Genomic DNA, 13821 nt, shown 5'->3' with positions numbered 1-13821 from the left:
CAGTGCTGCGGTCCAGCATTGCACAATATGCTCATGATGACTTCTACCTAGGATAATTGAATATTAAAGCTGACTGTATTCACACAAGGTGACGAAGCAGAGATCGTCTGGAGGTAGTGAACGTAATGAAGAAATGAAGACAATACAAAGGCTTTAAACATTCAACCTGTATCTTTCAATTGTAGAACTTTATGTTGACACGTAACAGTCAAATTGCTCTCAGTGGTATGCAGTACACTTTAATACAGTGATTGGACTTCTAGGCATTCATGTACCTGTCTGTCTGAACTGATTTATCTAGCATTCTGAAGAACAGAGAAATTTACTGAATTTCTTGATTCATGTCAAAGTGGTTGATGCGGGATCATTATGTCATACAAGACTGAGATCTGTCCATCGGTTGGACCCTGGAGCTGCCATATTTTGACCATAGCCCAAAATTTTTGTTGACAAAGGTAGAGGAAAGCAGAAGAACAGATCAATTCAGAAAAGCTGTTGAGGTGAAATGGTTGAGTTAGAAGTAAGATGTGTGGAAATATATATCGTGTTTTCATTCTCTCAAACTGACTGCCCGTAAAAAAAAAGCACAAAAACCAAACAAACAAACAAACAAGCAAACAAAAAAAACCATCCAGTACTATGTATTAGGTTAGCACCTTACAGTACCATACAGCACCATATATGCATCAGTAAGAACTTTTTCTTTTTTCTAAATGTTCTTTGCCACAGGCTGAGCACTGATCAATTATACCATTTGTTGATGTTCATTTTTTTTTATAGTTTTGATACATGTACGATCAGTGGTGTACTTTACAAATTTATGATATACCTGTGACAGTGGTGTCATTATAATCATTTGAGTATGTTCGGAATCTGTATTTCTTTTTTATCCACAAATGTTGCCAAATATTTATATTCCTATTTGTTCAATCTCAGACACAGTTTGCAGCCATTTTGATATGGAATATTTCCCATAGTTGGTTTGGTTGCTACAAATTACCACTTCTTTGCAAGGCTGGAAGAGAGCTTTGATGAAATCAAAATCAAATTTTATAAATCTTATTATTTAATCTAGGAATGCATTAGGACTCTCGATATCATTAGATGCTAAATGAGGTTCACTGCAGCATATAGCTATATGAATCTTGTTCCATAATGTAAGGTGGCCTTAAAACTTCCAGATCAAGCAGATGTTAGCAGTAAAAATAATAGCACCCATAGCTAAAATTGCATAGCTCGATGCTTCACATGGAAAGAAGAAATGCTAGGTCGAGGATGACTTTGAGAGTGTTGTTGTTTCCAAAATAAGTCTTTACAGAGGGCGTGTGTAAAAATTAGGGCTGATTAGAAATTTAGCACATGTTAGAATGGCATTTACTTGAAATGTGCTCAGTGCTTTGCATTATTGTTCCTGAAAACTGAGCTGTATATAATTACGCTGTCTTTGTGAGAGTTTCAGCTTCATGGAAGATAATCAGAGTGCAGCTTCACAACCAAACATGCCAGTTTTCTGTGATTAATGTACAACTTTTGAACTGCACTGTAAACTGCAAGCAAGATTCTTGTCTTCTTGTAAATACTCTATGTGTTTCACATCGAATTATTGATCAATCTCATGAACATTTGTTTTGCTTTCAGTTATTGTTTTTACATATGTATAATCTAGCAATTTAATGTTAACATATGCTGATTATTCTCTTAGCTGCACAACGCCTCTTCTTTTCTAAATTTGACAAATGTATGCTCTTTTCTTTTGCATGATTTGTTTGGATGGTTTTTCTAGAATTTCTACTTAAGTTGTGAGTGCATTGTTTGAGATGGGAATTTATATCATATCTCCAAGCTGTAAATCGTGACATTGTTAGTGTCTAATGTTTTGATTTCTTTGATTTGATTATTTATTCTTTACTCTATAATTTGATAGTAAAGGAGTGATTGCATGTCATATCTATCTGTAGTTACAAATTTGGGCTTAATTCAATTTTGTCATATATAGTAGTATCACCTGCCGAGTAGAAGGAAATCCATCTGCAAGTGTTGGTGGTGTATGTGTGCACGGTACTAAAAATGTATGAATTTCATGAACATTACAAGATTATCTGATATCAAGAATCAAGTGTTTATCATATTTCGACACTGGATGTTGTTCAAGTACTGGCCAATTGATATTGGTACATGTTTTATGCAATACAATGTGACTTGTCTTTTAAATCATCTGAATGATCACAAATTTGTTGTATCTTTTTTGGGGGGTTGGGGAGGGGTGTTGTTTGCTTGTAATTTTATGTTGTTGCTGGGTGGTTTTTTTTTTTCTTTTGCTGTAGTCTTGTGATAATCAGTACTTGTCTTTGTATTTTCCAGAAACCCCAAGAGATGTAATTTGTCCTCATCTGAAATACTATTTTCATCACTTGTAATGTATTTGTCAGGGTCTATTCAGTGCTAATTGTGTCTTATCTCAAAAAGTAAATTGTGAAAAAATGGTGATGGAATATTTAGACAATGTCAATCTTTAGGCAGCAACAACTGCAAAATTTACGAAGTGACAGCTTTGACAACACATGCACATGTGTAGAGACACCTTCCATGCTGTTGAGTTGCTGTGACAGACGGGTGAGGGAAAGGGATATCTTACAGACTAAATATTGATGGTCAGGTCAGAGGAAAAGATGATTTTTCTTAAGTGAGGAAAGAAGGAATTGAGTTGTGATATATTCTTTGTCACTTGCTAATCCACACTGGTGTGTCTCAGTTTAACATGAATTTCTTCCCTTTTTAACTGTCCCTATTGTAAGTAGACAGTGTGTGTTTTAATATACTGCCCTCATGTTTACACTGCACAAAGTCTGTTTTTCTCTGCATTTATTTACACTTGCACCTCACCAATCCTGCCAATTATGTGTGCCAATTCGAGCCTTGAATTGAAGAATTGCTGATGGCATATACAGTGACCACACATCTTGCCATCTTAACCCATTGAGGACGGGCTGATTTTGCTGCAACACGCATTTCCCATAGACGCCTGCCCAATTATACTCGGGACTCGTCCTCAACGGGCTAACTTCAGTTCATCGGCAAGATTCTATCTAGCAAGCATGTCTACTGCCTTTTACACATATGAATTGAAGTTATGTCGCAGTGATTTTAGAATCCCTATGTTCATTGATTATGTAGTGATGCTGCAACTGTTTAACTGTGTACAGAAACCGCGTGTTAATATGTAACCCATGTTGACTATCTTCGTGTTATACTGCATGCTTTGTTGTGGATGCTTCCAAGGTTTGATTGTGTCTTCTTATCTAAGGGGAATTGTTCCATGCTTTAGCAAGCCCCAACACTGCCAAAGAGAATGAATACATATTGTCCCAAAGGGGATAAGCAACTTTCTGAATACTTTGAAGATGGTGCACATTGCCATGAAACAATGAGTATATCCTATTGTACCAGACACAAATATCCTGTAATGATACAGATGTATGAAGAATTTTGTAGTTCCTGTTCATCATGAAACTGTATATGCTTTAATAGAAACATGGAAGACATGGTATTGGTAGACACATGTGTATACACGTACTGTAAAGCAAGACGTTTTGGCGGCATCAAATTTTCACGAATTGGAGCCGACGGCCTTTTTCGCGCCATGAAAATTTCGCGAATTGTCACTTGCATTCAATGCATAGTGTAGACAAGAACTTTTAATTTTGTGAAACTTGGCTCTCGTGAAAATTGCAAAATTCAAGTGCATGCAAACATTTCTGGTTTTACAGTATGCTGTTGTTGTGTAATGTCCCACTTTGTGTGGAGCTGTTTTCTCTCTTTCATCTGTGATCTATAACTCCTTTGTTCATCATTTTTTTGTGTGTGTTTTTATCGTTTTTTTTTAGGGGGGAGGGTGCAAAAGCCAATGAGGCCGTATCTTAAGACCTGAATAAATTGGTTGCCTTCAGATAGTAGAGCTTTGTAAAGAAAACACAAAAATAATAGTTATATCATATATATCATAAGAAAAAAATGGCACTGAGGTCTCTCAGGCAAAGCTGGTACATGTAGAAGTATAACCATGCAGTGACAGCAACTCATCAAGATAATCACTAGCTTGATGGATATGAGGTCAGGGGTTGAAGGTCATTCTCTACTCCAAAACTGCAATGTTAACTGCATAAGTGCTAATACGACATTCAGAGAGATTTGATCAGACTTGGTGAAAGGGTAGTATAATGGAAAAGAATTACAAGAAAGCCCGTCAGTGGTTCAGTATAGAATGTAAAACCATAGACATTTCAGATGGGTGGAAATGAGTAAATTTATTTATAACAGCTACAAAGCAGGTATATTTGTTATTTTGATGGTGAGTTTCTTTCGCAAGTTGTACTGACATTGCATAATCCTTATAATTTATGTTTTCTTTGATGTGAATTTCTTTGTATTAATGATGTGTTTTGTGTGCTTCTTCTCCCTCTTTCTCTGTGCATGTGTGATTGTCGCCCTGGTCTTAAAACACCCCTTCAGCTAACAATGAAACTGACCACTCATCTGAAGAATCTTCAGAGAAATTGGAATCCGCCACTGGTGAGGAGGGGGAGGTTGAAGCTTCTGGTACCAGCGGAGGGATAGCCAACGACGAAAGTACTCCTTCCGAGGAATTCTCAGGGAGACATGAAAATGTTGATGACGAATCAGATAAAATTTTGCAAAACAGTAATGATGATCGAGGAAAAGGGCACGAGATTCCAAGTTCTCTTGATGATTTGCAGGATGCTTTACCTCAAGGTCGAGAAAACCCAAATCATTCAGAAGCATTTGCAGACATGGAATCACAACAATTAACAGATAAGATTGGGAAAGAGAGTAATTTACAAACATCACAAACTGCAGATTCACATGTAGAATTGTGATGATTAATTGGTCATAATATTTATATTATTCTTTCAGAGTTTTTAATAATGGGGGGAGTGTTGCTTTGTATAAGTCTATAGGGAGCAGTCAGTGAGGAGTCAGATTTTGTGTTTTTTCACAATAATATGTGTTTATGTGCCTTCTAAACTGTGTTTCTGTTTAGATGTGGGTGTATTCAAGTTGTAAGGGAAGTCTCCCTACACACACATGTTCATTCAGCATATGCAGACAGATTATTGAAACACTCAGTGGCAGGTGATCTGTTTGAGAGATATTAATTTTCACAGTTCGGGGTAATTCCACACGCTACCCTTTCTCAATGGATATCAAAGAACAATTCATGATGTCGTAGATAGACAATACAATGGAATTTGCAGATATTGATATGTTCTTTATGTTAACATGTTGAGGATGGGCTGATTTTGCTACAACACAAATTTCCCATAGACACTTGCCCGAACATACTTGGGACTGATTGACAAATTGCCCTACATCGACATGAATTTGAAAACTTGGGACTGTTTCAATGGGTTAAGTACATAATTCTCTTTACTTGTTACTGAAATGCATAAAGCAAATTCCTTACTCCTTCTGCCTCATCATATCATGGAAGAGCAAGTTTAAAGGACAAGTCCACCTTCATATATACTGTAAGCTGTTATTTTCGCGAGGGTGTAATTTTCACGAATTTTGCGAATCGCTTTTGAACCACAAATTTAACAACACTCGAAAATGTCGCCATGCGCTAGGGCAACGTATTCACGCACGATAGCCGCAATTTCAGTTCGCGAAAACAACATCTCACAAAGATGTCCGAGACCACCTCATTCACGAAAATATCTGTACACGAAAATAACAGCTTGTGCAGTACATGTGGATTGAGTGAAGGCAACAATATTAGTAGAACACATCCGTGACAGTTTGGGGAAAATCCAGACAATCCGTTCAAAAGTTATGAATTTTAAAGTATATATGTCTTCACTGCTGGATGAGAAGAGTACTACAGTGTATGATGTCACATGTGTACAGCGATATGAGGAAAATAAAAAGAGAATTTCACAAAACTTTACTTTATGAATAAAGTGCACATTTCTTTGACTTGTTACTGACGTCTGTTAAGGATAATATTATTCCCCCTGCTTTCTGAAAGAGAGAAGTTGAGTGTTCTTTTGTTATGCGAGAAAAGTGAAAATATGTTGAATTTTCTTTATTCTTTCTTTATATCGTTGTACACGTGTAACATCGCAAACTATAGTAGTCTTCTCATCCAGTCTTGACTGAGCAGAAACTTCAAAAATTCATAACTTTTGAAGGCTGGGATTGTCCGATTTTCCTCAAACTCTCACTGATGTGTTCTACTAATATTGCTGCATTCACAAAACTCGCGTGACTATGAAGGTGAACTTGTCCTTTAAGTGCTCTTTTGATGTTCTCAGAAAAGGATTTTGGTTTTGTTGTCCCCGCCGAACGAGTTCGAGCAGGGGACTATGAAACGGGCTCCGTACGTGTGTGTGTCCGTGTGTCCGTCCGTGCGTCCGTGCGTCCGTGTGTCCGTCCGTGCGTCCGTGCGTCCGTGTGTGATCAAAATGTTCAAAATGCTACTCCTTCGCCATTTCTAACCTGATTTTGATTCTGTTTGCTTTATATGATAGCACTACATGGGAGCTTTGAAACTTCTATAAAGAATTTCAGTTGTGACCTTTGACCTTGACCTTTGACCTATATTGTACATTTTGCTTCAAAATGCTACTTCTTCGCCATTTCTAACCCGATTTTGATTCCGTTTGCTTTATATGATGGCACTAGGTGAGGGCTTCAAAACTTGTACACAAAATTTTGACCTTTGACTTCTTTGACCTTTGACCTTGATTTTTGACCTATATTGTACATTACCTACAAAATGCTACTCCTTCGCCATTTCTAACCCGATTTCGATTCCGTTTGCTTTATGTGATGGCACTAGGTGAGAGCTTCAAAACTTCTACACGGAATTTTGACCTTTGACTTCTTTGACCTTTGACCTTGATTTTTGACCTATATTGTACATTTTGCTACAAAATGCTACTCCTTCGCCATTTGTAACCCGATTTCAATTCCGTTTGCTTTAAGTGATGGCACTAGGTGAGGGCTTCAAAACTTCTACGCAGAATTTCGACCTTTGACTTCTTTGACCTTTGACCTTGATTTTTGACCTATATTGTACATTACCTACAAAATGCTACTCCTTCGCCATTTCTAACCCGATTTCGATTCCGTTTGCTTTATGTGATGGCACTAGGTGAGGGCTTCAAAACTTCTACACGGAATTTTGACCTTTGACTTCTTTGACCTTTGACCTTGATTTTTGACCTATATTGTACATTTTGCTACAAAATGCTACTCCTTCGCCATTTCTAACCCGATTTCGATTCTGTTTGCTTTATGTGATGGCACTAGGTGAGGGCTTCAAAACTTCTACATAGAATTTTGACCTTTGACTTCTTTGACCTTTGACCTTGATCTTTTTACCTATATTGTACATTTTGCTACTAAATGCTACTTCCGGCGGGGACATATATTACGCACCGCGTAATTTCTACTTTTCCTTGTTTTTTTGGTGAAATTCTTTGATATCATTCTTCACCTGCAATATCATAAACTGTTGTAGAGTTCCCCAAGACACATGGAAATGACCAAAACTTTAAAAGAGCATAACTTTTGAATAGGTTGTCAGATTCTCCTGAAATTTGACTGTGTGTTTCCGTGATCTTTCTGCGTATGCGTAATCTGCGTACATGTGTATATGGTTTGAGAAATCTCCCTTTTTGGCATGCTTTATGGCAGTTGGATGTAAGGAGTGAAATGAAGCATCAGAAAAGTTGACAATGTCCAGCTCATTGAAGACATTGTTTAACATCATGGTGGCCCAATTTTAGCTTTCGTCAAACTCTGCTGACTCGGCTGAATCATGATGTTCAAATACATGAAAACAAAAATACTAACATACAAAAGTTTTAAGGATTTTGATGTCATTATCAATTTGAGCAAATATTATCACACTAATAAGCAACTTAACTTTATTGAATAATTTATTCTAAAGCTTCTGTCTGTAAGATATATTGAGTATGGTCTATTTGATTATTCAGAATTTTGCATTATTTGAAGCATTTAGCATTTGGTAGTGTGGAGGACCATCAGCTCAGGTTTTCAAACTGGAAGTATTATGAAACAATGCCTTTAGGCCTGTGTACCAATTGAAAGATATAGAGTATGTACTTTCAGCCCTTTGATATAATGAATGAAAGTAAATGACAGACATTAAAAAAAAAATATATATATATATCTAGCTGATTACGATGCTCTGTCAGGCAAGCCCGACTCGAGCTCTATGGTTTTCAGGAACAACGAATACATGTATTGTAAAGACATGCATAGAATGTTAAATATGTTGGCAAATTGTCTGCTGCACGTCCTGCTGATGTGGTATTCAGCTAGCTCCTTCCCCATCCCTTTCACACAGCGAGTGCTCCAGTTTGTTTGTGGAATCTTTATAATCATGTGTCTGTTGTAACATAAGGCATGTGGTTGTGATCTTCTATTGGATTATGAGCAGTCCTTGTATGTATCGTAACCTGTTGAGGACAGGCTAATTTTTCTACAACACACAGTTCCCAAACACCCCTGCCCGAGTATACTTGGGACTCGTCCTCAACGGGTTAAAATATCCTCCAGTCAGTGGCTGCTATTATGTATTTCTCATGCCCTTTTTATTTCTTAACATGAATGTTTGTTGTTGTTTGTTTTTTTTTTTATCTGTGTGTTCCTCCTCTTTTCCCTGTAGTTTTTATGACCTTAATCAAATGTGTTTGTCGTCCAAATAAATATATGTTTATGTAGAACTTGTTCATTTGCTCTCAGATTGTGTGTGCCAAGTGTTAGAATGAGAATCAATCATCACTGGTGGTGGTGGTGGTGGTGGTGGTGATGGTGATGATGGCGATGATGATGTTGATGGTGATGGTGATGGTGATGATGGTGATGATGGTGATGGTGATGGTGATGATGGTGATGGTGATGATGGTGATGATGATAGTGATGATGATGATGATGATGATGATGATGATGGTGGTGATGGTGGTGATGGTGATGATGATGATGATGATGATGATGATGATGATGATGAAGAAGACTAATGATGAATGATGGAGGATGAGGATGATGATGGTGATGATGATGATGATGTAAATAAGATGTTGATATGATGTTCATGATAATGATGATGTTGATACAGAGATGTGATTATGATACAGGTAATGATGATAACAATGTTATGATTATAGAGTGGTGGTGGAAAATGTTTATGAAGGCAGTGGGAGTGCTCATGATCAGAGGAGGCATATGGAAGAGGATGAAATGACGACAAAGATGAGGACGATGATTATGATGAGAACTTAATGCTAATGTTAAAAGAATACATAACCAAATGTGGAAAAATTCCAGTAATTTCTAAGTTTGTATGTCTTGGATGTGGAATTGAATCAGTCTATTTCCATTTCTAACCCACACAGTCACAGTTTACTATACACAAGTGCCCTTCCATTGCGTTGATGGCTACATGTAGTCTTGGCTACGACAGCTGAATATCCAACAGTTTGTAGATGTGGCTTTACATACTCATCCATGTATAAATACAACACATCTTGGACAACACTAGGAGGATACTTGTAATATTTGTACAGCATTATGACACTACTTTCAACGTATGCATGTAAAATGAGCTTGCTTTTTTTGTGTACAGTTATCAAGGACAAACGAGTACTGTGCTTGCTGAATAAGTTGTTCAGTATAGGTGTAAACATATTCCATAGAGTCTCTTTCAGGATTGGTGTTTTGTATTCTTTTTCAAATACCAGCACACGTTAAGTTTTAAGATGAAAAACATACATGTAATGATAATTTTGTTTACGTACAGCTGTGTATGCGTAGTGCTGAGTAGACTTGCGTACAAACTAATACTGGTTATTTCTGCGTCCTGTGCTTTAGGCATACACTGAAAGGCTCCGCCTGGTCTTACGTAGCCCGCTGCATTTCACTGTGTACACAATTAAAACATCAGTACACTGTAAGTAATCAATCACAATGTATATCATACTTAACCTATTTACTATAACTAACATTGTTTTTCATTATACATTGTATAAACACACACACACAAAAAGAGTCGCACATGTATACAGAGACTACATTTTATTTCCACACGCAAAATATAAGAGAATAATAACCTTCATGGAAATGAAATATAGCTTGTTACTGGTATAAGTGAACACAATAACATTGGAATCAAACACACTGCTGGAAAAAGAATCCGTACAAAATCACAATTCTTTTAAATTGATCAGGACTATAACAGTGAAACTGATAACATTAAATTCTTCCACATTAATTGAAATTCATTTGAGGTAAGATGAGAGAGCTACAGTGATAGTTTGCTGAAGTACTCTCCAAGAATCAATAGGGGACATATAACATCAAGAATATGACTCAATTAACTAATAAAATGCTTGTGTTGTCTATCTCACAACAGATACCATTTGTGATCCTTGTATCGCTATTATACCATAATACCATGGACCTAAAGTAGCTCCATGATAACACCATATACCATAATACCGACATGCATGTGCACACACTGACAGACAGACAGACACACACACATGCACATGCACACAGAGCAAAAGTGCTACCTTCAGTAACTATTCTCTTGGTAAGTGGTTGTGGCATGTTTAAATACAAAGAAGCAGATTACAAATTTCATTGGCAAAAATACATACCGTGTAATCAAGAAACTAATAACATGTTGCTGGTTTGTTTGTTTTTTTTTATTCTACTTGAGACTGAAATCACATGACATATCTTGAAGTAATGCCCACAATCATGTGACGATAGAAACTCACTCTCCATGGTTTTGATCTCTCTCAATATCATGGCTTGAAGCTGAAAGTCCTTGGATTCTTTATCCAGCAGTGAACAAATAAAGTATATACACATTGTAGGCTAACACTACTCACTAAATTTTCAAAGCAATCGGCATGCACTTCAAAAACTTTACAGCAAAATACCATTATGTGCTCAAAAAACTTTTTTCATATTTACATATTTACCACTTGCACAAGTAATCATTAGATCTGTCCACTGTCAAAATATATTCATGCGATAACACAGTTACTCATGTGTAACAATTGTCTGAATCTACTCATCTTCTCAACACTTCTTATTTCCAGCTCAGTACTTTTTCCCCCTCGTCACATTCATCTCTTCTTTCTTGTGTATGCACTGAAGCATGTATTTCCTATGATACACCTTTAATCTTATGTACAATTATGTATCAGTTCTGATTGTGCTAAAAAAAACAAAACAAAACAAAAACAAAAAACAAACAACTCCCAGTATACCACAGGAAATTTATATGTATATGAAACCTTTCGGTTGCATGAACGATATACGAAAATAGACGTTACACTGAAGAGATATGACTATACATGCAAGGACATGGTGTCACATACTTTAAATACAACAGATCACAATAAAAATATTGAAAATCATGTGACTACATTTGATTACAAGTTACATGTTTTGTTAACCAGAATATCATTCAGCATGTTACCATTGGTCACTGTACAAATCAAGCAGACATTAAATACAAAGGCATTGTCTATGTCAAAAGAAGAAAAAAACAAAACAAATTCTGCATTTTGGTGCAGACAAATGCAATGCAAACTCTCTCTGCTGGAATACTATCATAAAAAGAAATGTGCTACACAGCAAGTAAGGTGCATGGCTACTAAGCATACCTAGTGATAAAATATAATGTAACATGCTGAAGAGCATTACCACAATGTAATCTACCCAGAGGGATACCATTCCTTACTTGCTTATCATTTGGGAAGGGAGGGGAATTGATTTCCCAAGGAAGATAAAGTCGGAGATAATAGCAAGACTTTTATCATCACTATAAAGCCAACTTACTAACCAAGTGAACAAACAGTACACATGCAAAGGTCTGTAGCTGTATAATCACAGAGTACTACGGAAGTCTGATGACTTTATTGATTTGACCTCTCCTTTTTTCTCCATCCGAAACTTTATTTTACAGTACTTATAAAAGACATGCTTTGGGGCATGAAATTGCTTCCTTTTGAAACCAATCTGAAAATTAGACTCAATACAAGTGTTTTATGTTACTTGGTTCAAATGCCAACATAAAAGGGCTAATTTTTTTTATGATTATCGATGAAGTTAATTGAATCAAATTGAAAAAAAAAAATGATTGAATTCATACCGTCACTTTGTAACATGGATGTGTGGACTTACATTGATTAGACCATTCCATTGTGAACTAGAAATGTCCCTATGGCGACTGGTATGCCTCCGCCAAAATGCATGACTCTCCTAATAGGCCTAGATACTGTACGAGCTGAAATTTTCGCGTACAGATATTTTCGCGAATTGGTCCTTCGAGGACATTTTCACGTGTTGTTAATTTCGCGGTTGCGAGGGTCTAACTGAACTTACTTATTTGCGCGTTGTTATTTTCGCGTGTTGTTATTTTCACGATTCAAAGGCGATTCGCGAAATTCGCGAAAATAAAACCACCGCGAAAATTTCAGCTCGTACAGTAGTACATGTGGACAATGTGTGATCACATTTTCACAAAATTGGCAAAATATTAAAATGACAAGTTTGTCACAAATGTGTTGAATGTTCACCTTCCTTGACCTAGGTTTAATTGGATGAATAGGAGAGTATGTATTTGGGATTTAAAAACTTTAACTTGACTTTGACATATTCATACGTTTATGCATTGAGTAATTTTCAAGGTATGGAGAAAAAATGCAATTTCTGTATTAAATAGTAAATTGTTACCATTTTCATCTGGCCTTTGACCCTAAAATTCATAAGATAATCACTGTCAGGCAGAACATGCATAAATATGTAGTACGTTTCAAGATAACTTGAGCCACTTCCGAGATATGAAGGAAAAACTTAGTTCAGCACTTTCACTTGATCTCTGACCTTTTGACCTTTGAGGCAAAAACTTTCCAGAGAATCTCTATCAGGTTATACATGCATACACCAAGTGTAAAAAAATAATCCTGCTGGCACTGCATAAACATGAGGGAAAAAGTAAAATTTTGATGTGTTGCCCTTGACCTTTGACCCCTGACCTTTGACCCTATGAACCCTAAATTCTCTAGATAATCACTGCCAGTCAGTACATGTATATATACTATGTTCCATGAAGATACCTTGAACAATTTCCAAGGTACAGAGAAAAAAAAGTGAAGTTTTAATATTTTTCTTGACCTTTTGACCTTTGACCTTTGACCTCATGACCCAAACTTTCACCAGAGAATCTTAATCAGGTAATACATGTATACACTAAGTTTCAAGAAAATATCTTCAGGCATTGCATAGATATGATGGAAATAGTGAAATTTTATATATTTGACCTTGACTTTTTGACCTCTGACCTTGAGCATGTGCACCCAAAAGTTGATAGGCATAACTTCACCCCCTAATACACATACATGCCAAGTTTCATTAGGATACCTCAAAAGGTTTTGATAATTACCCTGTCCACAAAATTCATTACGGACAGACGGAAGGACGGACGGACAACCCAAAAACATAATGCCTCCGGCATCACTTCGTGGCGGAGGCATAAAATAAAAACAACAAAACACAAAAACAGGAAGGAGCTAGAATCTGTTCACTGACTTGTAAATATTTCATATGCTGCAAAGGAGAAACCATCAATCTCTTTCACCTTATACCCAACCTAAAAAAGATTGAAGTATTCTTTATCTGTGGCTTTCACATGAAACTTTGGTTTACAAAAAAAAAAGTTGTTGTTTTTTTTTAACTTAATGCGATCTATAGGAATAT

The sequence above is a fragment of the Diadema setosum genome, chromosome 2 (assembly GCF_964275005.1).
Source record: "Diadema setosum chromosome 2, eeDiaSeto1, whole genome shotgun sequence".
In the NCBI taxonomy this organism is placed as follows: domain Eukaryota; kingdom Metazoa; phylum Echinodermata; class Echinoidea; order Diadematoida; family Diadematidae; genus Diadema; species Diadema setosum.
This window is presented reverse-complemented; position numbering follows the sequence as displayed.